The sequence below is a fragment of the Tamandua tetradactyla genome, chromosome 12 (assembly GCF_023851605.1).
Source record: "Tamandua tetradactyla isolate mTamTet1 chromosome 12, mTamTet1.pri, whole genome shotgun sequence".
Lineage (NCBI taxonomy): Eukaryota > Metazoa > Chordata > Mammalia > Pilosa > Myrmecophagidae > Tamandua > Tamandua tetradactyla.
Window position 1 is genome coordinate 8,423,239 of NC_135338.1, and position 23,676 is coordinate 8,446,914.

Here is a 23,676-nt window from a genome sequence, read left to right on the forward strand (position 1 = left end):
CTAAAATGCCCTTTTCTTTTAGTCCCTGGCTAACCCCTGTTCATGCTTTGAGTTCAGACTTGAGTGATGACTCTTCCAGGAATCCTTTGGCGACAGCTTTCACCCCTGTCTTCCCCGTGTAGAAATCCTCCAGCCATGTTCCCCAAGCACCGAGGCATATGTTAGTGGAGCGCTCACTGTCCTGTATTGTGACTATAGACCCTCGTCTTTCTTCCCCACTCAGCTGCAAGTTCTTTGGAGGAAGAAATTGAGTCTTATTTAAATTTGAATTACAGTGACATCTTTGGGACCCTTAATAAACATCTACCAAAGAATAAATAAGTGAATAAATCCAAGGAAGACATGTCACTATAGTTCTATGAACCAATTTTCTTCTTGAACAATGATGGTTCAATGAAAACCTGTTAGGTCATGCCTTTTCTGAACATTAAATCTGCATTAAAATTTCTTTCATCAAAAAATATGTATATAGGATTGTTGTTCATAGAAAACAGTTCTAGTGTTGTGCCTAAGTCATGGTAATTTGAGTGTTTTCTATTTTCATCTCTCACTTGTTTCCATTTTCTAATTTTCCTGCAACTTGAGTGTTTGTATAATAAACACCTTCAGAAGTGAAAAAAAATTCTTTCATCATCAAAGACTGAGCTGGAAAAACAGTCTTCATTTCACAGATGAAGAAACTGAGGCACAGAGAGGTTAAATGACTCTCAAGGGCACACAGCTGGGCTGAGCTGGAATAGATGCTGGGTGCCAATGCCCTGCTTTTCCCCAAGAACTGCATTGCTTCCCCTCAAGCACCTGTCATTCCAAATACTTTTGATCTTGTTTCTTTGAGGAACAGCGTGCTTCTAGCTCAGAGAAAGGAACGTTCACACCTGGCAAGCAACTCCCAGTAGATGTTTTATTCCTTTCTGAAATGATTTTACTCTGTTTTCATTGCAAGCAGGAGGCTACATGGACAACCTTTTATTTTGGCTGCTCCTGGCCTCTATCACAAACTTCAAATATTCTGCTGAAAGAAAAGAAATTCTGCTTCTTATCTCACCCTGGGTGTGAGAGTGAACACATCCTCCAAGTAGGGTCTGCTTGGTTGAGTAATGCATCTCCCTGATGGGTTTTTATTTTATATATATTCTCATATAAGTCACAAACTGAAGCATTTGGTGGTGGAGGTGATGAGGTGAGTATACAGACGGTAAAATGCAAGGCTGAGAGTTACTCCCATGGTCTTTTCTCAGACTAATTTGGACTTCTTTTCAAGCCAAACCTGAGTTTAATGCTTGCTTCTATTTCCCTCTTTCTTCCATTCTCTCTGTGCATCTACTACCATCTGTAAAATGATTTTTCTTCAGTTTATTTCTCTGATCACTGTACTTAACAATTTTAGCACTTACAGCAAGTCAACTTGACTGTGGTTTCCTTTAGTTTTATGACATACCCAGTTTAGATATTTGATTTGTTTCAGTTGCTGGATCCAAAGTACTGCTGGGCATTTTAATTTTTTTTTTTTTTTTTGCATGGGCCAGTTCTGGGAATCGAACCCGGATCTCGGGCATACAGGCATAAATTCTGCGACTGAACTACCAGTGCACTGCCCTTTCATACTTTTTAAAGAGGGTATTTTATAGATGGCCAGCTTGTTTGCCAAGTTAATTACTTTTGATCAGTTCTCAAAAGTTTTCCTATTTCTTCTTGTAAGTGGTGAAAGATGTTTACATACCCAAAGATAATAGGAAAAAGCCATAAATCCGGCACCTGGGGGTAAACCGATGGTGCTACTTTCCATCTTCTTGAGGCTTTTCTAGGTTCCACTAGATTGCACCACACTGTGTGTATATATTTGTGTGTGCCTGTGTGCACGGATATAAATGCATAAAAATAGCCACGTGCATGCTTCTGGGGGGAACAGACCAAAGAATCCCAAGCCACATATCCTCTATTAAGGACAGAAACAATTGCGAGCATAATGGGGGGAAACTCTGAGGAAGTCCAGTTAAGATCATCATATGACCTGATATTTCTTTTTCCCACTAGGTATTTATCACAGACTTTTAACCTTAAAAACAGAAAGCACTCCAAATATTTTCTTAGTAAATAACATTCTGGGAGATAGACCTGTGATCTGTGATTACACGACAGAAAATAAATCATTCTGGGACTGATGATGCGCTTCAATCCCAAATCGTCTCCCCCTGTCAGATGGAGGTCTGAGCACGCTGTCAGATGGAGGTCTGAGCACGCCCATGGCTTCCTTTCCAGGCCTGTCTGGGCAGCCTCCAGTGTCCGGTAGGGAGTGCTGTTGTCTAATCCAAGATCCATTGTTCTCACTAGAATTTGGTTATCCCTTCAGATCATTTCTAACCCTTGACCCTTCCCAGGATTTAATCTGTTTAAATTGATATTGGTTATTTGCTCTTGAGTTTACTGAAAAAGTAATCTTACGTTACTGTTTAATACATTGAAGTGCTATTTTGTTGCTACCACAGCACTGATTAACATTAGTTTTTCCCCAAATACGTTCCAATTATCAATGAGCTTGTTCAAGAGAGAAAATGATCATTTTTATCTGAAAAAAAAAAGAAAGATTTTATTATTTAATAAAAGGCAGGAAGTGAATTTTGACGAGATAGGTTCTAGAACCAAACTAAGACTTTAGGAGGAACGGAAACATTAAACTAACATGCAAATCTTGCCTTTAAATTTTTATTTTTCTGCCATTAGAGAGGTATTATATTTGCATTTTCGAGCCTGAATAATTTTAATTCCATTTTTATTGTACAAACCCAAGAGGAACATTTACTTTGTTTTCACTGATTAGTTATACAATTACTCTTTTCAGATACTACATGAACCATGAACCATAATATTATTTTCCTCGTTAATACATTTTGGCAAAAGTATTTACATGAAAACACAATACATAAATGTAATGACTTTCTCAAATGAGTCCATTGCTGCCATGAAGCAATCGCTTTTATTTTAATACGCACAAAATTCATTAAATTTTCTCAATTAGCAAAGCGACTTTTCCAAATGAACTAGTGAAGGAAAAACATTGCCTGTTTTATCCCAAAAGGAAGTGTTTAATTTTAATAAACTGGACGCGGTGCTGACTCTTAGGGGATTAGGTATGGCTTTAGTGCACCTAGTTTCTTTTCAGTTAGTTTCAAAGTAGAAGCTAGACCTGAAATCAAAAGCCCTTGAAGCAAAGACTCTTTCACGTCAAATGATAAAACTTGGAGGCTCAAGTCCTTTGACTTGCAAAACTTCACCTAAACAATAGAATATTTAATTTTTACTGCCTCTCACTAAAACAGTTAAATCGCTCTTAAGTCTAATAGCTCAATTATGTCATCTGGCACAGACACTATCAACAGTTGAGTTGGCCCTTGTGTATAAATGCCCTGTTTGGGGGGAGAAAAAGAACAATTAGGCTAGAATTCACAGATATATGGAATAGATTTTGATTATGTAACCTTAACTGTCCCTTTCTCACGTAATTTTGTTGTTGTAGTATTGGTGGTTTGTTTTAGGTGTTGAATGAAAATGTCATTTGTCTTCTTCAGTCTAAAAAAGTGAGACTATGCACACTGAATGACTTACTATGTGGGATTTATAAAATCTGTTTACTGTTCTTAATAAAATGAAAATACTAAGAATATTAATTATCCTATATTTATGGGGCTCCTGCTCTTAAAATACTTAGTCTCATCAAATCTAATTCTTAGAATATCTGTTAAGTATTCTTCAGATAGATTGTTAAATGCTAGTTAAGTAGTACTTATAAAGGTATAAGGCTAATACTGAAAATTCCATCTTCCAGTATAGTTTTTCTAGGATAAGAGAAAACGAATATAGTTTTTCTCTTACAGGAAACTGGAGGAAAGTGTTCAAATAAATTACATATTCAACACGAGGGAAGTCATCCATATCTTTTACTTTTCCTGATATTTCTAATAACGCTTATGTCGGGGGGAGTAGTGTCTTTAAAAATTTTTTTCATAGCAATAAAGATTCAGGAATATGTAAGATGAACCCAGAACACCTTGCAATGCCAGAAAGTGAGGAAGTGCTCAAAAAAAAGAAACCACGAGGCTATGTCAAAGGGACACAAGAGCTAACCTGAAAGAGCTGCCAATGGACAATTTGGCCAATAAAATAAATAAGATAGTATTAGTCTACAACCTAAGGTTTAAATATCCATGAGTCCACATCGATATAAATGACCAAATAAATAAATAGGGAAGAAGAGACAAATTTTCCATACAGAAGAATTCCAAATAATTTATGTAGATACTCATCAACCCCATACACTCCAACCCCTCAACCCCCCAAGGAGGTGAAGCTTAACTCCCTACCCCTAGAATGGGTAACCTTTAATGACTTGCTTCCAAAGTGTAGAGTACTGAAAAGGGAAAAAAGAAACTTTACAGTGGAGAAATTGACAAATGACCCGGGCCTGGTGATCTACGCCATCAGTGATAGAGCTGATAGCATGGACGCTTGGGATGATGTGATGAGGACACTGCACCTGTGTTCTCCCTCCCCAAAACCCATTACCCAGTCTAAGCATGAAGACAATAGACAAACACGTAATGAGGAACATTCCCCAAAATACCTGACCAGCGTGACTCAAAGCTGCCAAACTCATCCAAAACAAGGGAAATCTGAGAAATTATCACAGACTAGAGGAAGCTAAGGAGACATGGTGACTAAACGTATATGAAAACCTCAATGGGATTGGAAACAGGGGAAAACTAGTGAAATTGGAAGAAACTGTGGAGTTTCGTTAATAGTAATATACCAATATCGGTTCCCTAATTGTGATAAATATAAGGTATTAACAGTAGGGAGACCGGGTGAGGGATAGAAGAGAACTCTCTGTACTATTTCTGCAACTTCTCAGTAAATCTAAAACTATTCTAAAACATGGTTTGTTTTTTAAGAAAGAGAAAGGGTATGTAAGAATTCATTTGTGTTATATAGGTCTTGATAGGTTTGGAAGAAGCTGGGATGGAGAAATAGAATGATGTGAGACAAGGATTAATCCTCTTTTTGAAAAGCATAATTGATTTGAGAAAAATGCTTCCCTCCCACACTTACACCCAAAGCTTTTCCATCACCCTTCTGAGTATTAGTGACCATGATGTAAACTGGGTTTAAAATAAATTCATGTTTGTATTTAATGGTTTGTATATAAGGCTAATGGTTAACATGATGCATATACTCAACATGAAGCATAGGCTATAACTTTGACTCTGACATATCCTGAGCTGGCATCTTCCATCACTATTTTCCTTGGGATACCCTTTGCCTTTTGAATGTGTGAGATCCCCAGTCAATTGGATTCCAAGTTTTCTTAAATTGACTTCCTTTTTTTTTTTTCTGAAAAAGGAGATAGAGGAGGTCAATCTGTTTTTATTTATACTTTGTCCTTTATGGCAGAGGGATTATACCTGCCTGCCAGCAGAGAGTGGATCACTTACCGAAAGTTCTATGCTTAGCATGGGAAGCTTGAAGACTACGGATCTCACTTTAGAGGGATTGACTGGGCTGTTGCTGGGAACCCCTGCCCCTCGTCAATATTTCTAGGTCTTTTCTCTTGGTTGGGTCATATTTCCAAAGGAGAAACTTTCAGTCTCCTCCTGGGTGGTATAAATCTTGCTGCCTGGTTTCTGGAAACCAAGTAGAAGAATGTTGGCTGTGGTTTCAACGTTTAGCATGTAAACATATTTTTTATAACCCCTGTTCTAGTTTGCTAGCTGCCGGAATGCAATATACCAGAAATGGAATGGCTTCTTAAAAGGGGAATTTAATAAGTTCCTAGTTTATAGTTCTAAGGCCATGAAAATGTCAACAATTACAGCAAGTATATAGAAATAACCCAAATTAAGGCACCAGCAAGAGCTTATCTTCACTCAAGAAAGGTCAATGAAGTTCAGGGTTACTCTCTCAACTAGAAGGGCACATGGCGAACATGGCAATGTCTGCTAGCTTTCGCTCCAGGCTTCTTGTTTCATGAAGCTCTCTTGGGGGCGTATTCCTTCTTCATCTCCACAGATCTCTGGGTGCATGGGCTCTCTGCTTCATGGGTTCCATCATTCTAAAGCTTTCTCCAAAATGTTTCCTCTTTTAAAGGATTCCTGTAAACTAATCAAGACCTACCTGGAATGGGTGGGGTCACATCTCCATGGAGATAATCTAATTAACTTTCCAACATACAGTGCTGAATAGGATTTAAAGGAACGGTTGCTCCCACAAGATTGGATCAGGATTAAAGCATGGCTTTTATAGGGTACATAAATTTTTTCAAACGAGCACAATCCCCCTTTTCTCAATACAGTTTCCATACTGTTCCTAGGGCCCCCTCCAGTCAAGGACCCCTCTTTTTACCTTTCTAGGAAAACTCAGGCACCAGTTTTCTTCCAGGGAGGGAGACGGGATGGAGGTCCAATTACATCCTAAACAGTCTTTCTACCATTGCTCCTTTTTTTCAACTTCAACATTCATGTATATTTTCATAAACATCTGGGGCTACTAATCCTTGAGTCTTTAGGAAATAAGTTGTGCAAATCATGCTGATCTTTGTCTTTCCCCACTGATGCCTTAGGATTCCACTTTCTCAGGTTTACTAGGTGAGACTCCAGCTGTCTTACGCCCCAGCTTCCAACACTTTGTTGCTATCATCCCCTTTCTCATTGTCTTTGCACTTGCACCTTCATGTTGCTTAAAAAATTCCTTTTCTGTTGTTAAGTGGGCTTTGGTAAGGGCAGGAGAGGAAATGCATCTGTCTAACCTTTCATCTTTAACCGGAAGTCCAACATGTGCTTGTGGAGCATGCACCACAGACTGGACTGGTGATGATGGAGATACAAAGAGATCTCTTGGATCAGGCAGTCGAATCAGTCTCAGGTCTTTGTTTTGACATGAAACTCAGGATTGGTCTTGGAAAGAGCTGATAATTCGAGGTGCTGGTGTTTTCATGATTCAGTCAAATCAAAGGTGGAAAGAAAGCTGATGTATGTTTATGTCAGTTGGAATGAGGAAGGAAACTTCCTACATTTCATGTACTGGGATTTGTATGCACTTGTGATTTTTAAATCTGTTCTTTGACTGTTAAACCAAAGAAAACTAATGAGAATTGTTTGCTGAGTATATCCAGGATAGTCTAGAAAAAATAATTCTTCTTTGAAGTATTATCGAAGTCCCACAGGATTCAAATATAGCAAAGTGAGAGTCAAACAATCAAACATCCGTAAGAGCAACATCGGTAATTTATTGGGCCCTGTCAAAGAGAAACAATAGTGCATGAGATATAATCCTCATGATTAGGATGATCATAGGGAGCAGATGGAATGACAGCAGACTGGAAAGGGAATTCCCTGTTTAAAGGGAGTCATACTCAACTTCAGCCTAATGTTGCCTTATAGAAATGAAGGCTGCAGGCTGTAAAGGGAAACCAGAAGTCTAGATTTTCAATATGAAATAACCCAATTTAAAAATTTTAACTTTGGTAAGTGGCTGTTTTTTTTAATACTGTACAGGCCAAAGAAAACATTTGTGAAACAGACTGAATTGTAGGTCTCCAATGTACCATCAAATACCACAGGCTGCTATTCACAAGTTGCCCTGGGTTCAATTTTAAAGATTATATAGGGTCTATTAGTCAGGGTTCACCAGAGAAACCGAACCAACAGGAAATAACTAAAAGCGTGCACCTGTTTGAAAGGATTATGTGCCCTAGAAAAATCATATTTTAATCCTGAGTCATCCTGTGGAGGCAGCCATTTCTTTTAATTCCTATTCAGAACTGTAGGTTGGAAAGTTGATTAGATTTTAATGACACACTCAATTGGGGGCATTAAACTTTGATTATAGAGGGAGATGTGACTCCACCCCAGTCCAGGTGGGTCTTGATTAGTTTACAGGAATCCTTTAAAAGAGGAAACATTTTGGAAAAAGCTTCAGAATCACAACACCCATGAGAGCCCATGGAGCCAGACCTTTGGAGATGAAGAAGGAAAATGCCCCCTGGGGAGCTTCATGAAATAAGAAGCTTAGAGAGAAAGCTAGCAGAGGTCACCATGTTTGCCATGTGCCTTTTCAATTGAGAGAGAAAACCTGAACTTCATCGGTCTTTCTTGAGTGAAGGTAACCTCTTATTGGTGCTTTAATTTGGACATTTTATAGACTTGCTTTAATTGGGACATTTTCACAGCCTCAGAACTGTAAACTTGCAGCTTAATAAATTTCACCTTTTAGAAGCCATCTGTTTCTGGTATATTTATTGCATTCCGGCAGCTAGCAAACTAGAACAAAGTATCTCCATGTGACCTTGGGAATCCAAGAGTCCTGTTCTAGTTTGCTAGTTGCCGGAATGCAATATACCAGAAACAGAATGGCTTTTTTTTTTAAATACCAAAAAAACATCAAACACAAACATTCTTAACTTTTGATCATTCCATTCTACATATATAATCAGTAATTCACAATATCATCACATAGTTGCATATTCATCACCATGATCATTTCTTGGAACATTTGCATCTATTCAGAAAAATAAATAAAAAGAAAACAGAAAAAAATTCATATATACCATACCTCTTACCCCTCCCTTTCACTGATCACTAGCATTTCAAATTAAATTTGTTTTAATATTTGTTCCTCCTATTATTTATTTTTATTCCATAGTTCTACTCGTCTGTTGACAAGATAGACAAAAGGAGCATCAGACACAAGGTTTTCACAATCACACAGTGACACTGTGAAAGCTATATCATTATACAATCATCTTCAAGAAACATGGCTACTGGAACACAGCTCTACATTTTCAGGCAGTTCCCTCCAGCCTCTCCATTACATCTTGGATAACAAGGTGATATCTACTTAATGTATAAGAATAACCTCCAGGATAACCTCTCGACTCTGTTTGGAATCTCTCAGCCATCGATACTTTATTTTGTCTCATTTCCCTCTTCCCCCTTTTGGTCGAGAAGGTTTTCTCAATCCTTGATGCTGAGTCTCAGCTCATAACAAAATGGCTTTTAAAAAGGGGAATTTAATAAGTTACTAGTTTACAGTTCTAAGGCCAAAAAAATGTCCCAATTAGAACAAGTCTATAGAAATGTCCAATCTAAAGCATCCAGGAAAAGATACCTTCGTTCAAGAAGGCCGATGAAGTTCAGGGTTTCTCTCTCAAGTGGAAGGGCACATGGTGAACAAAGTCAGGGTTCCTTTCTCAGCTGGAAGGGCACATGACGAACACGGCATCATCTGCTAGCTTCTTCTCCTGGCTTCCTGTTTCATGCCCTGGGAGGCATTTTTCTTCTTTATCTCCAACGGTCGCTAGCTGGTAGACTCTGCTTCTCGTGACTATGTCATTTTGCTCTGCTCTCTCTGAATTGCTCTCATTCTCCAAAATGTTTCCTCTTTTATAGAACTCCAGAAACTTATCAAGACCCACCCAAATGGGTGGAGACATGTCGTCACCTAATCCAGCTTAACAACCACTCTTGATTAAATCACATCTCCAGGGAGATGATCTAACTACAGATTCAAACATACAGTATTGAATAGGGATTATTCTGCCTTTACAAAATGAGATTTAGATTAAAACATGGCTTTTCTAGGGAACATACATCCTTTCAAACCAGCACAAGTCCCAAATCCATAGGGCAAGCTGTGAGGCTGGCAGCTCCAATGAAGGGTCTTGTTGAACTCCATAGGAGAGGCTTACTGGCTGAAGAAACAGTGAAAATTTTCTCTTCTCCCTTAAAAGTCTTCAGTGGACTGGATTAAATCCAGCTGATTGGGTTTTCTGATTTGCAGGAGATGTGCCCTTAGTTGATCATAGACGTAATCAGCCACAGCTGCAATCAAGTGACTGATGATTTAATAAACCAAACTTCCGGTTTGTAGACCAGGTACAAAATGTCCTTGCAGTAATGGTTAGGCAGTGCTTCCCTGGCCAGACAACTGGGCATCATCACCTGGCCAAGTTCCATCACATACAGTCATTAAAAATTGTCATGGAAAATGTCTCTCTGAAGTTTGGTATTTTCTGGGGAATATTAAGTTTGTTAAGATGAAAAAAAGGAGGTTTAGATATACTTAAAAAATGGATCTAGAACTCCTATATGCTCTTTGCCATAGAGCTACCCTATTTTCTCCTATAAAATTGACTCAACAAAAAACCAGCCTGGGGCGGGCCGCGGTGGCTCAGCGGGCAAAGTGCTTGCCTGCTATGCCGGAGGACCTCGGTTCGATTCCCGGCCCCAGCCCATGTAACAAAAACGGAGAAACAGAATACAATAAAAACAAGAAAATGTTTAAAAATGTTTCCCTTTCTTCCTTCCATCCTTCCTTCCTTCTCTCTGTCTTTCCTTTAAAAAAAAAAAAAAAAAAAAAAAAAAAAAAAACCAGCCTGCCTTCCCAATATTCTTCTGATAAGAACGGATCTGTAATACTATTTAGCTATATAAAGGAGTGAAGAAACTCATTATTATTGGCAGGAAAACATTGACAAGATATATTGTTAGGAAGGAAAACAAGGTGCTGAGAGGTATGCCTTTTTGTATTAAGAAAGGAGAAAATAAGGATATATATATATATTTGTATATGCATAAGGAAAATTATGAGGACACATAAAAAATTAAAAACATCCATTACTAGGGGGCAGTGTATATCAGTCAAGGTTCTCCAGAGAAACAGAACCAATAAAATATTTTTATACATATTAAGAGATTTATTATAAGGAATTAACTCACCTGATTGTAGGGGCTGGCAACTTCAAATTCTGTAGTGCAGATTAGAGGCTGGACGTTCTGGTAAGGGTAGTATTGAAGTACTGAGTCTGAATTCCTTAGGCTGTTTCTCAGGAAGGAGTGGAGGGTATAATCTTGAGGCAGAATTCCTTTTCATCCCTGGACCCTTTAGTTTTCACTCATAGAACTTTCAACTAATTGGATGAAGCCCATCCACATAACAGAGGATAATCTCCTTTCCTTAAAGTCAGCAACTAGGTCAGTGCTCCACCAAACAACGAGGCACCATCACGTATCCAAGATGACCCATAAAATTAGCCATCAGAGCTGGGAACTGGGCAGATGGGGACAACCTGGAGATGAAGCTTCACTACGTAGATTTTTCTTTTACTTTCTTTTTTCTGATGTGAATTTATCACCTTTTTGAAAAGTTAAAATTTAAAAACGTGTCCTGTTTTAATCATAAATCTATCTTAAACTAACTTCAGTTTGGAAAGGTATTTTATTGGCGTGTACTTGAAGAATTCAGGGGCAGGTTTAGCAGGAGAAGGCATGGCTGGATAAATCAGGACTTTTCACTTTCTTCACTTTTTCTCTCTCTCAGCTCCAGTTGTCTTGGGGATTGGCTGTCTTTTCTTTTGCAGCAGATGGCTACTCCCCGGCATCCCCCTCCCCCCAGTTCTGGGAAAATGGCCACAAAACACATGAGTCACAGGCTTATGTTATTCTTATAGCTTGCGGAAGAGAACTAGAAGACTTCTTTCCTTCTCTGGCAGTGAAGTTTCAAGAGGGACACTGATTGGACCACTTGGGTCATACATCTCTCCTTGATCCCCTAACCTGTCATTGTAGCCAGAGGAAGCACTCTGATTGGCCAGGCCTTGGTAGAGGAAGCACTCTGATTGGCCAGGCCTTGGTAGCTAGAGGAAGCACTCTGATTGGCAGGCCTTGATAGCTAGAGGAAGCACTCTGATTGGCCAGGCCTTGGTAGCTAGAGGAAGCACTCTGATTGGCCAGGCCTTGGTAGCTAGAGGAAGCACTCTGATTGGCCAGGCCTTGGTAGCTAGAGGAAGCACTCTGATTGGCCAGGCATTGGTAATGTGAGGATGGTGAGGTTACCCTCAGTTGTTACTGTTAGAAAGGGAGGAACATTTTCCAAATCTAGGAGTAATGGGCAATGAATATATCTACTATAGAGCCAAATGTATCCCAAACTAGGACAAGCCTGTAAACTTCTGTGGCTCAGATCTCTATATTTAGATCTGCTGCAAAACTCAGTGAACTGAAAGGTGCTAGAGACGTGGAAAATGGTCACTAAGTATTCAAAATTATGTTTTCTATTGAGAGAGACTGTGAAGTTGAAACTGACTTATTTCTATAAGATCCTACCCTGACTAAATCAAAGCAGCTATTACAAACCTGGGGAGCTCATCAAGCCCTTTTCCTCTCAGGCAGTTCTTTCCCTCTGGGTATGAATATAATTCCCTCCGGGTATGAACTTAAATGATGAGACACACTAAAAATGCTTGCCAAAAAGCATTTTTCAGAAATGCTAAATTAATCTTCACCAGTCTGCCCAATTTTTAGAAAATAAAAAATTCAGCTATCTCTTTGAAAAGTCATTTAACAAGAGGATTGTGGCAAGATGATGGAGTAAGAAGATCAGGCAATCAGTCCCTCTACCAGAACAACAATTAGACAACTATTTTGAACTTTCTGGATCAACTATTTTGAAATTCTAAAGTCTGACATCCAGGGGAGAGTGAGAAGAAGAGACTTGTAAATTATGGTAAATATGGTGAATTGCACTATTTTTTGCAGCAGCTACCATTGCTCATCCAACAATCTCATGACAGGTAGCAGTGAAGTCCTCAACCCTGGTTCCTAGTTGAGCTTGTTCGTCACAGTGTGAGATAAAAAGAACTGGTTCCCAAGGTCTGGATGTGTGCAGCCCAATAGCTGATCACTGTTTTTTTCTTTTTTAAAAAAATATTTTTATTGAGATAACTTCATGTACATACAATCCATCCAAAGTATACAATCAATGGCTCGCAATATCATCACATAGTTGTGTATTCATCACCATGATCTTTTTTAGAACATTTGCATCACACCAGACAAATAAATACAAAGAAAAAAACCCCATACTTCCTTTACCCCTTACCTTTCCCCCTCATTGACCAGTAGTATTGCAATCTACGCAATTATTTTACCCCGTATCCCCTCCTGCCACTATTTATTTATTTTTTGTTCTTATTTTTTTACTCATCTGTCCATACCCTGGATGAAGGAAGTGTCAGCCACAAGGTTTTCATAATCACATGGTCACAAGCTATATAGTAACACAATCTTCTTCAAGAATCAAGGCTACTGGAACACAGCTCAGTAGTTTCAGGTGCTTCCCTTTAGCCACTGTGATACACCATAAACTAAAAAGGAATATCTATATAATGCATCAGAATAACCTCCAGGATAACCTTTTGACTCTGTTTGAAATCTCAGCCACTGAAACTTTATTTTGTCTCATTTCTCTTTTCTCCCTTTTTTGTCAAGAAGGCTTTCTCAATCCTATGATGCCAGGTCCCAGCTCATCCCCAGGAGTCATGTCCCGCATTGCCAGGGAGATTTATACCCCCTGGGGTTCATGTTCCATGTAGCGGAGAAGGTAGTCAGTTCACCTGCTGAGTTGGCTTACAGAGAGAGGCCACAAATGAGCAATAAAAGAGGCTCTCTGGGGGGTGACTCTCATGCATAATTATAAGGAGGCTCAACTTCTCTTTTGCAGGAATTAGTTTCATAGGGGCAAGCCCCAAGAAGGAGAGCTCAGCCTATTGAATCGGTTGTCCCCACTGATTGCAAGAATATCAAGAATTCCCCAGATGGGGAGCTTTAATATTTCCTCCTTTCTCCCCAGTCCCCCAAGGGGCTTTGCAAATACTTTTTTATTCTCTGCCAAAATATCAGGGCATCAGACTAAACTGTACAAACCAACAAGTTCTCACACCCTATTCAAGATTCCATGTAATTGTGGTGTTCAAGTAAACTGACCACACAAGTTAAATTAAATAATGTACTACCCAAAATATAAATTTTGCACCCAATAAACATCACAAGGAAAAGACATGAAGAATATATCCAGATAGAAATGACAAGGGACTTTTTTTTTTCTTTTTTTTTTTTATTAATTAAAAAAAGAATTAACAAAACAATTAGAAATCATTCCAATCTACATGTACAATCAGTAATTCTTAATAACATCACATAGTTGCATATTCATCATTTCTTAGTACATTTGCATCGATTTAGAAAAAGAAATAAAAAGACAACAGAATAAGAATTAAAACAATAATAGAAAGAAAAAAAAACAAAAACAAAAAACCTATACCTCACATGCAGCTTCATTCAGTGTTTTAACATAATTGCATTACAATTGGGTAGTATTGTGCTGTCCATTTCTGAGTTTTTATATCCAGTCCCGTTGTACAGTCTGTATCCCTTCATCTCCAATTATCCCTTCTCTTTTTTCTTTTTTTTTTTTTAATTAACGGAAAAAAAGAAATTAACCCAACATTTAGAGATCATACCATTCTACACATGCAATCATTAATTCTTAACATCATCACATAGATGCATGATCATCATTTCTTAGTACATTTGCATTGGTTTAGAAGAACTAGCAACATAACCGAAAAAGATATAGAATGTTAATATAGAGAAAAAAATAAAAGTAATAATAGTAAAATCAAAACAAAACAACACAAAACAAAACAAAAACCTATAGCTCAGATGCAGCTTCATTCAGTGTTTTAACATGATTACTTTACAATTAGGTATTATTGTGCTGTCCATTTTGAGTTTTTGTATCTAGTCCTGTTGCACAGTCTGTATCCCTTCAGCTTCAATTACCCATTGTCTTACCCTGTTTCTAACTCCTGCTGAACTCTGTTACCAATGACATATTTCAAGTTTATTCTCGAATGACCGTTCACATCAGTGGGACCATACAGTATTTGTCCTTTAGTTTTTGGCTGGATTCACTCAGCATAATATTCTCTAGGTCCATCCATGTTATTACATGGTTCATAAGTTTATCTTGTCTTAAAGCTGCATAATATTCCATCGTATGTATATACCACAGTTTGTTTAGCCACTCTTCTGTTGATGGAGATTTTGGCTGTTTCCATCTCTTTGCAATTGTAAATAATGCTGCTATAAACATTGGTGTGCAAATGTCCGTTTGTGTCTTTGCCCTTAAGTCCTTTGAGTAGATACCTAGCAATGGTATTGCTGGGTCGTATGGCAATTCTATATTCAGCTTTTTGAGGAACCGCCAAACTGCCTTCCACAGTGGTTGCACCCTTTGACATTCCCACCAACAGTGGATAAGTGTGCCTCTTTCTCCGCATCCTCTCCAGCACTTGTCATTTTCTGTTTTGTTGATAATGGCCATTCTGGTGGGTGTGAGATGATATCTCATTGTGGTTTTGATTTGCATTTCTCTAATGGCCAGGGACATTGAGCATCTCTTCATGTGCCTCTTGGCCATCCGTATTTCCTCTTCTGAGAGGTGTCTGTTCAAGTCTTTTTCCCATTTTGTAATTGGGTTGGCTGTCTTTTTGTTGTTGAGATGAACAATCTCTTTATAAATTCTGGATTCTAGACCTTTATCTGATATATCATTTCCAAATATTGTCTCCCATTGTGAAGGCTGTCTTTCTACTTTCTTGATGAAGTTCTTTGATGCACAAAAGTGTTTAATTTTGAGGAGTTCCCATTTATTTATTTCCTTCTTCAGTGCTCTTGCTTTAGGTTTAAGGTCCATAAAACCGCCTCCAGTTGTAAGATCCATAAGATATCTCCCAACATTTTCCTCTAACTGTTTTATGGTCTTAGACCTAATGTTTAGATCTTTGATCCATTTTGAGTTAACTTTTGTATAGGGTGTGAGAGATGGGTCTTCTTTCATTCTTTTGCATATGGATATCCAGTTCTCTAGGCACCATTTATTGAAGAGACTGCTCTGTCCCAGGTGAGTTGGCTTGACTGCCTTATCAAAGATCAAATGTCCATAGATGAGAGGGTCTATATCTGAGCACTCTATTCGATTCCATTGGTCGATATATCTATCTTTATGCCAATACCATGCTGTTTTGACCACTGTGGCTTCATAATATGCCTTAGAGTCAGGCAGCGCGAGACCTCCAGCTTCGTTTTTTTTCCTCAAGATGTTTTTAGCAATTCGGGGCACCCTGCCCTTCCAGATAAATTTGCTTATTGGTTTTTCTATTTCTGAAAAATAAGTTGTTGGGATTTTGATTGGTATTGCATTGAATCTGTAAATCAATTTAGGTAGGATTGACATCTTAACTATATTTAGTCTTCCAATCCATGAACACGGTATGCCCTTCCATCTATTTAGGTCTTCTGTGATTTCTTTTAGCAGTTTTTTGTAGTTTTCTTTATATAAGTTTTTTGTCTCTTTAGTTAAATTTATTCCTAGGTATTTTATTCTTTTAGTTGCAATTGTAAATGGGATTCGTTTCTTGATTTCCCCCTCAGCTTGTTCATTACTAGTGTATAGAAATGCTACAGATTTTTGAATGTTGATCTTGTAACCTGCTACTTTGCTGTACTCATTTATTAGCTCTAGTAGTTTTGTTGTGGATTTTTCCGGGTTTTCGATGTATAGTATCATATCGTCTGCAAACAGTGATAGTTTTACTTCTTCCTTTCCAATTTTGATGCCTTGTATTTCTTTTTCTTGTCTAATTGCTCTGGCTAGAACCTCCAACACAATGTTGAATAATAGTGGTGATAGTGGACATCCTTGTCTTGTTCCTGATCTTAGGGGGAAAGTTTTCAATTTTTCCCCATTGAGGATGATATTAGCTGTGGGTTTTTCATATATTCCCTCTATCATTTTAAGGAAGTTCCCTTGTATTCCTATCTTTTGAAGTGTTTTCAACAGGAAAGGATGTTGAATCTTGTCGAATGCCTTCTCTGCATCAATTGAGATGATCATGTGATTTTTCTGCTTTGATTTGTTGATATGGTGTATTACATTAATTGATTTTCTTATGTTGAACCATCCTTGCATACCTGGGATGAATCCTACTTGGTCATGATGTATAATTCTTTTAATGTGTTGTTGGATACGATTTGCTAGAATTTTATTGAGGATTTTTGCATCTGTATTCATTAGAGAGATTGGTCTGTAGTTTTCTTTTTTTGTAATATCTTTGCCTGGTTTTGGTATGAGGGTGATGTTGGCTTCATAGAATGAATTAGGTAGTTTTCCCTCCACTTCGATTTTTTTGAAGAGTTTGAAGAGAATTGGTACTAATTCTTTCTGGAACGTTTGGTAGAATTCACATGTGAAGCCATCTGGTCCTGGACTTTTCTTTTTAGGAAGCTTTTGAATGACTAATTCAATTTCTTTACTTGTGATTGGTTTGTTGAGGTCATCTATGTCTTCTTGAGTCAAAGTTGGTTGTTCATGTCTTTCCAGGAATCCGTCCATTTCCTCTAAATTGTTGTATTTATTAGCGTAAAGTTGTTCATAGTATCCTGTTATTACCTCCTTTATTTCTGTGAGGTCAGTAGTTATGTCTCCTCTTCCATTTCTGATCTTATTTATTTGCATCCTCTCTCTTCTTCTTTTTGTCAATCTTGCTAAGGGCCCATCAATCTTATTGATTTTCTCATAGAACCAACTTCTGGCCTTATTGATTTTCTCTATTGTTTTCATGTTTTCAATTTCATTTATTTGTACTCTAATCTTTGTTATTTCTTTCCTTTTGCTTGCTTTGGGGTTAGCTTGCTGTTCTTTCTCCAGTTCTTCCAAATGGATAGTTAATTCCTGAATTTTTGCCTTTTCTTCTTTTCTGATATAGGCATTTAGAGCAATAAATTTCCCTCTTAGCACTGCCTTTGCTGCGTCCCATAAGTTTTGATATGTTGTGTTTTCATTTTCATTCGCCTCGAGGTATTTGCTAATTTCTCTTGCAATTTCTTCTTTGACCCAGTCGTTGTTTAGGAGTGTGTTGTTGAGCCTCCACGTATTTGTGAATTTTCTGGCACTCTGCCTATTATTGATTTCCAACATCATTCGTTTATGGTCCGAGAAAGTGTTGTGTAAGATTTCAATCTTTTTAAATTTGTTAAGACTTGCTTTGTGACCCAGCATATGGTCTATCTTTGAGAATGATCCATGAGCACTTGAGAAAAAGGTGTATCCTGCTGTTGTGGGATGTAATGTCCTATAAATGTCTATTAAGTCTAGTTCATTTATAGTAATATTCAGATTCTCTATTTCTTTGTTGATCTTCTGTCTAGATGTTCTGTCCCTTGACGAGAGTGGTGAGTTGAAGTCTCCAACTATTATGGTATATGAGTCTATTTCCCTTTTCAGTGTTTGCAGTATATTCCTCACGTATTTTGGGGCATTCTGATTCAGTGCGTAAATATTTATGATTGTTATGTCTTCTTGTTTAATTGTTCCTTTTATTAGTATATAGTGTCCTTCTTTGTCTCTTTTAACTGTTTTACATTTGAAGTCTAATTTGTTGGATATTAGTATAGCCACTCCTGCTCTTTTCTGGTTGTTATTTGCATGAAATATCTTTTCCCAACCTTTCACTTTCAACCTATGTTTATCTTTGGGTCTAAGATGTGTTTCCTGTAGACAGCATATCGAAGGATCCTGTTTTTTAATCCATTCTGCCAATCTATGTCTTTTGATTGGGGAATTCAGTCCATTGACATTTAGTGTTATTACTGTTTGGATAATATTTTCCTCTAACATTTTGCCTTTTGTATTATATATATCATATCTGATTTTCCTTCTTTCTACACTCTTTTCCATATCTCTCTCTTCTGTCTTTTTGTATCTGACTCTAGTGCTCCCTTTAGTATTTCTTGCAGAGCTGGTCTCTTGGTCACAAATTCTTTCAGTGACTTTTTGTCTGAGAATGTTTTAATTTCTCCCTCATTTTTGAAGGATAATTTTGCTGGATATAGGAGTCTTGGTTGGCAGTTTTTCTCTTTTAGTATTTTAAATATATCATCCCACTGTCTTCTAGCTTCCATGGTTTCTGCTGAGAAATCTACACAAAGTCTTATTGGGTTTCCCTTGTATGTAATGGATTGTTTTTCTCTTGCTGCTTTCAAGATCTTCTCTTTCTCTTTGACCTCTGACATTCTAACTAGTAAGTGTCTTGGAGAACGCCTATTTGGGTCTAATCTCTTTGGGGTGCGCTGCACTTCTTGGATCTGTAATTTTAGGTCTTTCATAAGAGTTGGGAAATTTTCAGTGATAATTTCTTCCATTAGTTTTTCTCCTCCTTTTCCCTTCTCTTCTCCTTCTGGGACACCCACAACACGTATATTTGTGCGGTTCATATTGTCCTTGAGTTCCCTGATACCCTGTTCAAATTTTTCCATTCTTTTCCCTATAGTTTCTGTTTCTTTTTGGAATTCAGATGTTCCATCCTCCAAATCACTAATTCTATCTTCTGTCTCTTTAAATCTATCATTGTAGCTATCCATTATTTTTTCTATGTTTGCTACTTTATCCTTCACTTCCATAAGTTCTGCGATTTGTTTTTTCAGTTTTTCTATTTCTTCTTTATGTTCAGCCCATGTTCTCTTCATGTCCTCCCTCAATTTATCGATTTCATTTTTGAAGAGGTTTTCCATTTCTGTTCGTATATTCAGCATTAGTTGTCTCAGCTCTTGTGTCTCATTTGAGCTATTGGTTTGTTCCTTTGACTGGGCCATATTCTCAATCTTTTGAGCGTGGACAGTTATCTTCTGCTGCTGGCGTCTGGGCATTTATTCAGATTTCTCTTGGTGTTGGACCCAGCAAGGTTGTAATATTTTTCTGTGAAATCTCTGGGTTCTGTTTTTCTCATCCTGCCCAGTAGATGGCGCTCGTGGCACCCGTTTGTCTGCGGGTCCCACCAGTAAAAGGTGCTGTGGGACCTTAAACTTTGGAAAACTCTCGCCGTCCTGGGGGTTCGCTAGCCGAAACGGCTTGAGCCGGCCCGGGGTCCGAACGCAGGGAGGGTTGCTGGTCGCCACAGCCAGGGAAAGAGCCCGTCCGAATTTCCTAGTCGGCCCTGGGCAACAAGCGTGGCGGGAGGGCGCCAGCGGCAGCGGCCCGCCCGAGAGAGTGCACGTTCCCCGGGAGTCACGGGTTTGGAAGGGGCCTCCCCCACCCGTCACCGTTCTCCGCGGCCTGGGGGTTTCCGATCCATTTCTCTCAGTTGGTCCGGGGGCTGCGCGTGGTGTGGGCGCCAGCCGTCTTTGTTTCAGGGGACCGCCTCTCCAATTCTCCCAGCCGGCCCGGGAAGGGGGAAGGGAGTAACTCCGGCCGCTTGCCACCCCGCCCGGTAAGGCCCGCGCGCCTCGGCGATCTCACCCGAGCTGCTTCTCTCAGCCAGCCAGCCGTTCCAGGATGGGGTACGCTGTCTTTTTTATCTCTGTTGTGGCTTTGGGCGCTTTCTGTATCGTTTCTACTCCCCTAGTAGGTGTCCTGGAGAAGAAACTAAGATCCGCGCGTCTTACTAAGCCGCCATCTTCCAGGAAGTCCTCTGACAAGGGACTTTTTATTGTACAATAAAAATTAATATGAAAGTGGAAATTAGCAGAAGAGTTGAAGATCAAAAAAGATATATGACTTTCAAAGACTATACAACAAAATTGCAAAATGGCAGAAGAAAGTCCTGCATTATCAGTAGTGACTTCAAATGAAAATGGAATAAATTCCCCAGTCAAAAGGCAGAGCTTGGAAAAATGGATGCCTTAGACCCAGGCAGGCTGCTGCTGCTCTCAGCTGCTGCACCATGACGTGGTCTGGGCTACTGCTTGGAAAACTTCTCCAAAGACATGACCCAGGCCCTTAATATTCACAAGATTTTACTGCTGATCACCTGAGAAGGCCCAGAGCCCTCATTGCTCAGGAGAAAAATACTCATGCAGGCTTTGCTCAAATAAATTCCGGGGGTGCAGAGCAGTAGTAGCTCAGTCACCTCTCCTTCAATTGATTGTTGTACAGCGAGCCTATTTTACCCTTTAGATTTCCTGGCAGGACTTTTCATAAATGCTCATGGTAGTTCCTTGGAAGTATTTCCCTCTATGCTTGACATAACACCTCTCAAAAAAAGTTATTTCTCCTTCCCAACTCTTTTATGCCTTCAGTGTGGAGAAAAGGTTCAGTGGTCAAAATCAATGCTACTTCACATATGGTCCTGGGAAACTAATAGGGAGCTTGTAAGTCAAGGATGTACTGCTTCCTTCTTCGAGAAAGTCTTGCTATGAAAAAAAAAATCATCTGAACTAAACAATAAGCTTAGGGACTTGGTTGATTTATTCTAGCACGAGCTCCTTATTTCACCACGGACTGAAAAGAAACAGTTCACGTACTGGCTTACACAGTTCTTGGCCATTCACTTTGGAATTTACCCAAGGTCAAACATTGGGATAGAGGATTTGGTTTTTCTGTCTCAATCAAAACTGAGACAAGAAGAGTCCTATAGTAACTGCGAGTTATGTAAGAAAAGAGTAAGGACTTGAACCTACATAGAGAAATTATAATAATAATTAAAAAAAAGACTTAGATGGACATGTTTCTAAAGAGGATACATAAATGGCCAAAAAAGCACATGGAAAGATGCTCAGCATCATTCGCCACTAGGGAAATGCAATTCAAAATCACAATGAGAGACCATTTCACAACCACTAGAAGGGCTTTTGTTTAAAAAATGGAAAATTGAAAGCATTGGAGAGGATGTGGAGGAAAAGAAACCCTCCTACATTAACGGTGGTTATGTAAAATGGCAAAGCCATTGAGGAAGACATTTTGGTGGTATCTCAAAAAGTTAAACATAGAATTACCATATGACCCAGCAATACCACTTCTTGGTTTATGTACCAAACAGTTGAAAGCAGGTACTCAAACAGATAATTGCACATTGTTGGTCGGAGTGGCATTATTCACATTTGTCAAAAGATGGAAGCAACCTAAGTGTCCATTAACCAATGAGTAGCTAAACAAAATGCGGTATGCACACACAATGGACTATTTATTATTCAGCCAGAAACAGGAATGAAATTCTGATATATGTGACAACACAATTGAAACTTGAAGACATTGTGTTGAGTGACGTAAGCCAGACACAAATGACAAATATTGTATGACCTTACTGAATTGAAATAATTAGAATAAGCAAATACATAGAGTCAGACTCTAGAATATAGTTTATACCAGTTTATACCAATATAGAATATACCAGTGGTTTGGGTTCAGAGTAGGGAATAGAAGTTAAATTGTACAAAGTTTCTATTTGAGTTGATCATAGAGTTTTGGTAATGATTGATGGCGATGGGAGCATAAAATTTTGAATGTTATTAATAGCACTGCATTACATATCTGAATGTGGTTAAAAGGGGGAAATTTTAGGTTATGCATATGTTATTAGAAATAAAAATTTCCAAAAGCATAGGGCTTTACAACACAAACAGTGAAACTGATTGTAAAAATGATGAACTATGGTTAATAGTACAATTACAAAAATGTTCTTTTGTGAATTATAACAAATGCACCACACTAATGCAAAGTGTTGATAACAGAGAGGTATATGGAAACTGTATTTTATACATGATTTTTCTATAAACCTACATCTATAATAAAAAAATTAATTCAAATAAAATTTTTTTCATTTAAAAAATTTTAAAAATCCATAAGAATGTACAACACAAACATTGAGCCCTATAGTAAACCATGGGCTATAGTTAATAATACAATTATAAAAATGTTCTTTCATCAGTTGTAACAAATGCACCACACTAATGCAAGCTGTTAATATTAGTTAGTGTACCGGGATTCTGTATTTTACGCATGATTTCTCTGTAAACCTGTAACTTCTCTAAAAAAAGAAAAGCTCCCCCTACCCAAAGTAATCTAACATGATGACTGTAGACAGAAGGATGGATCATCTAGACAGCATGTTAATTAATTTGTGCACTTTGTTTTTTCCATAGCCTTGGAAGAAATCATCTGCTTCAAGCCAAAATGCAGGTACATCCCCAAATACCCACAACTTACGTGTTGTGAGAGGAAGCAGGGAGAGATAATCCACTTGACTCCTTTGAAACATTAGCTTCCTCATCTGTAATGTGGAGATGATAATTTTTGTTTTGCAAAATTGTTAGAAGTTGTATTTGTTTCCTGATGTTCAAGTTTAGTGGCATGAAACAATAGAAATTCATTACCTCGAGTTCAGAAGTTTGAAATGTTTCTTATGAGGCTAAAATCGAGGAGCTGTGTTCCTGCTGGAGCATTTAGGGGAGGAGAATCTGTTCCTTGCCTTTTCCAGCTTTCAGAGGCCACCTTCATCCCTTGGCTTAAGGCCACATCACTCTGGCCTCTGCCTCCATAGTAACATCTCCTTCTCTGACTCTCATCCTCTGTCTTTCTCTTATAATGCCCGTTTTTTATTCCTCAGACTTTTTACATACAACTCAAAATTTCCTGTTTTAAACTGGTTCAAATGTTCAGTTCAGCAGTAGTTAATTACACTCACGATATTGTACTACTATTGCCAGTACCTGTTTCCCCTACTTTTCATCAGCTCAAGCAGAAACTCTTCATCGATTAAGCTGTAACTCTCTCTCTTCCCCTATCCTTCCCATCCCTAGTAACCTGTAAACTATCTGTCTCTATGAAGTTTTCTTTTCTAGGTGTTTTATATAAATGAGATAGTACAATATTCGTCCTTTAGTATCTGGCTAATTTCATTCCACGAGATGCCTTCAAGGTTCATCATGTTGTAGCAGGCATTAGACCCTCTTTCCTTTTTATGGCTGAATAATAGTCCACTAGTGTGTATTATTATAAAATAATAATATATAA

At 38.3% G+C, this 23,676-nt stretch overlaps 1 long non-coding RNA gene across 1 annotated transcript in view; it reads left to right on the forward strand.

The window, feature by feature from the left end:
• Positions 1-22,925, forward strand: part of LOC143651204 (uncharacterized) — a 52,102-nt gene extending 29,177 nt beyond the window's left edge. The window contains exon 3 of the long non-coding RNA XR_013159909.1: positions 22,806-22,925. This is a non-coding gene — a long non-coding RNA (uncharacterized LOC143651204). The remainder of the gene's footprint in view (positions 1-22,805) is intronic.
• The last annotated feature ends 751 nt before the right edge of the window (positions 22,926-23,676 follow it).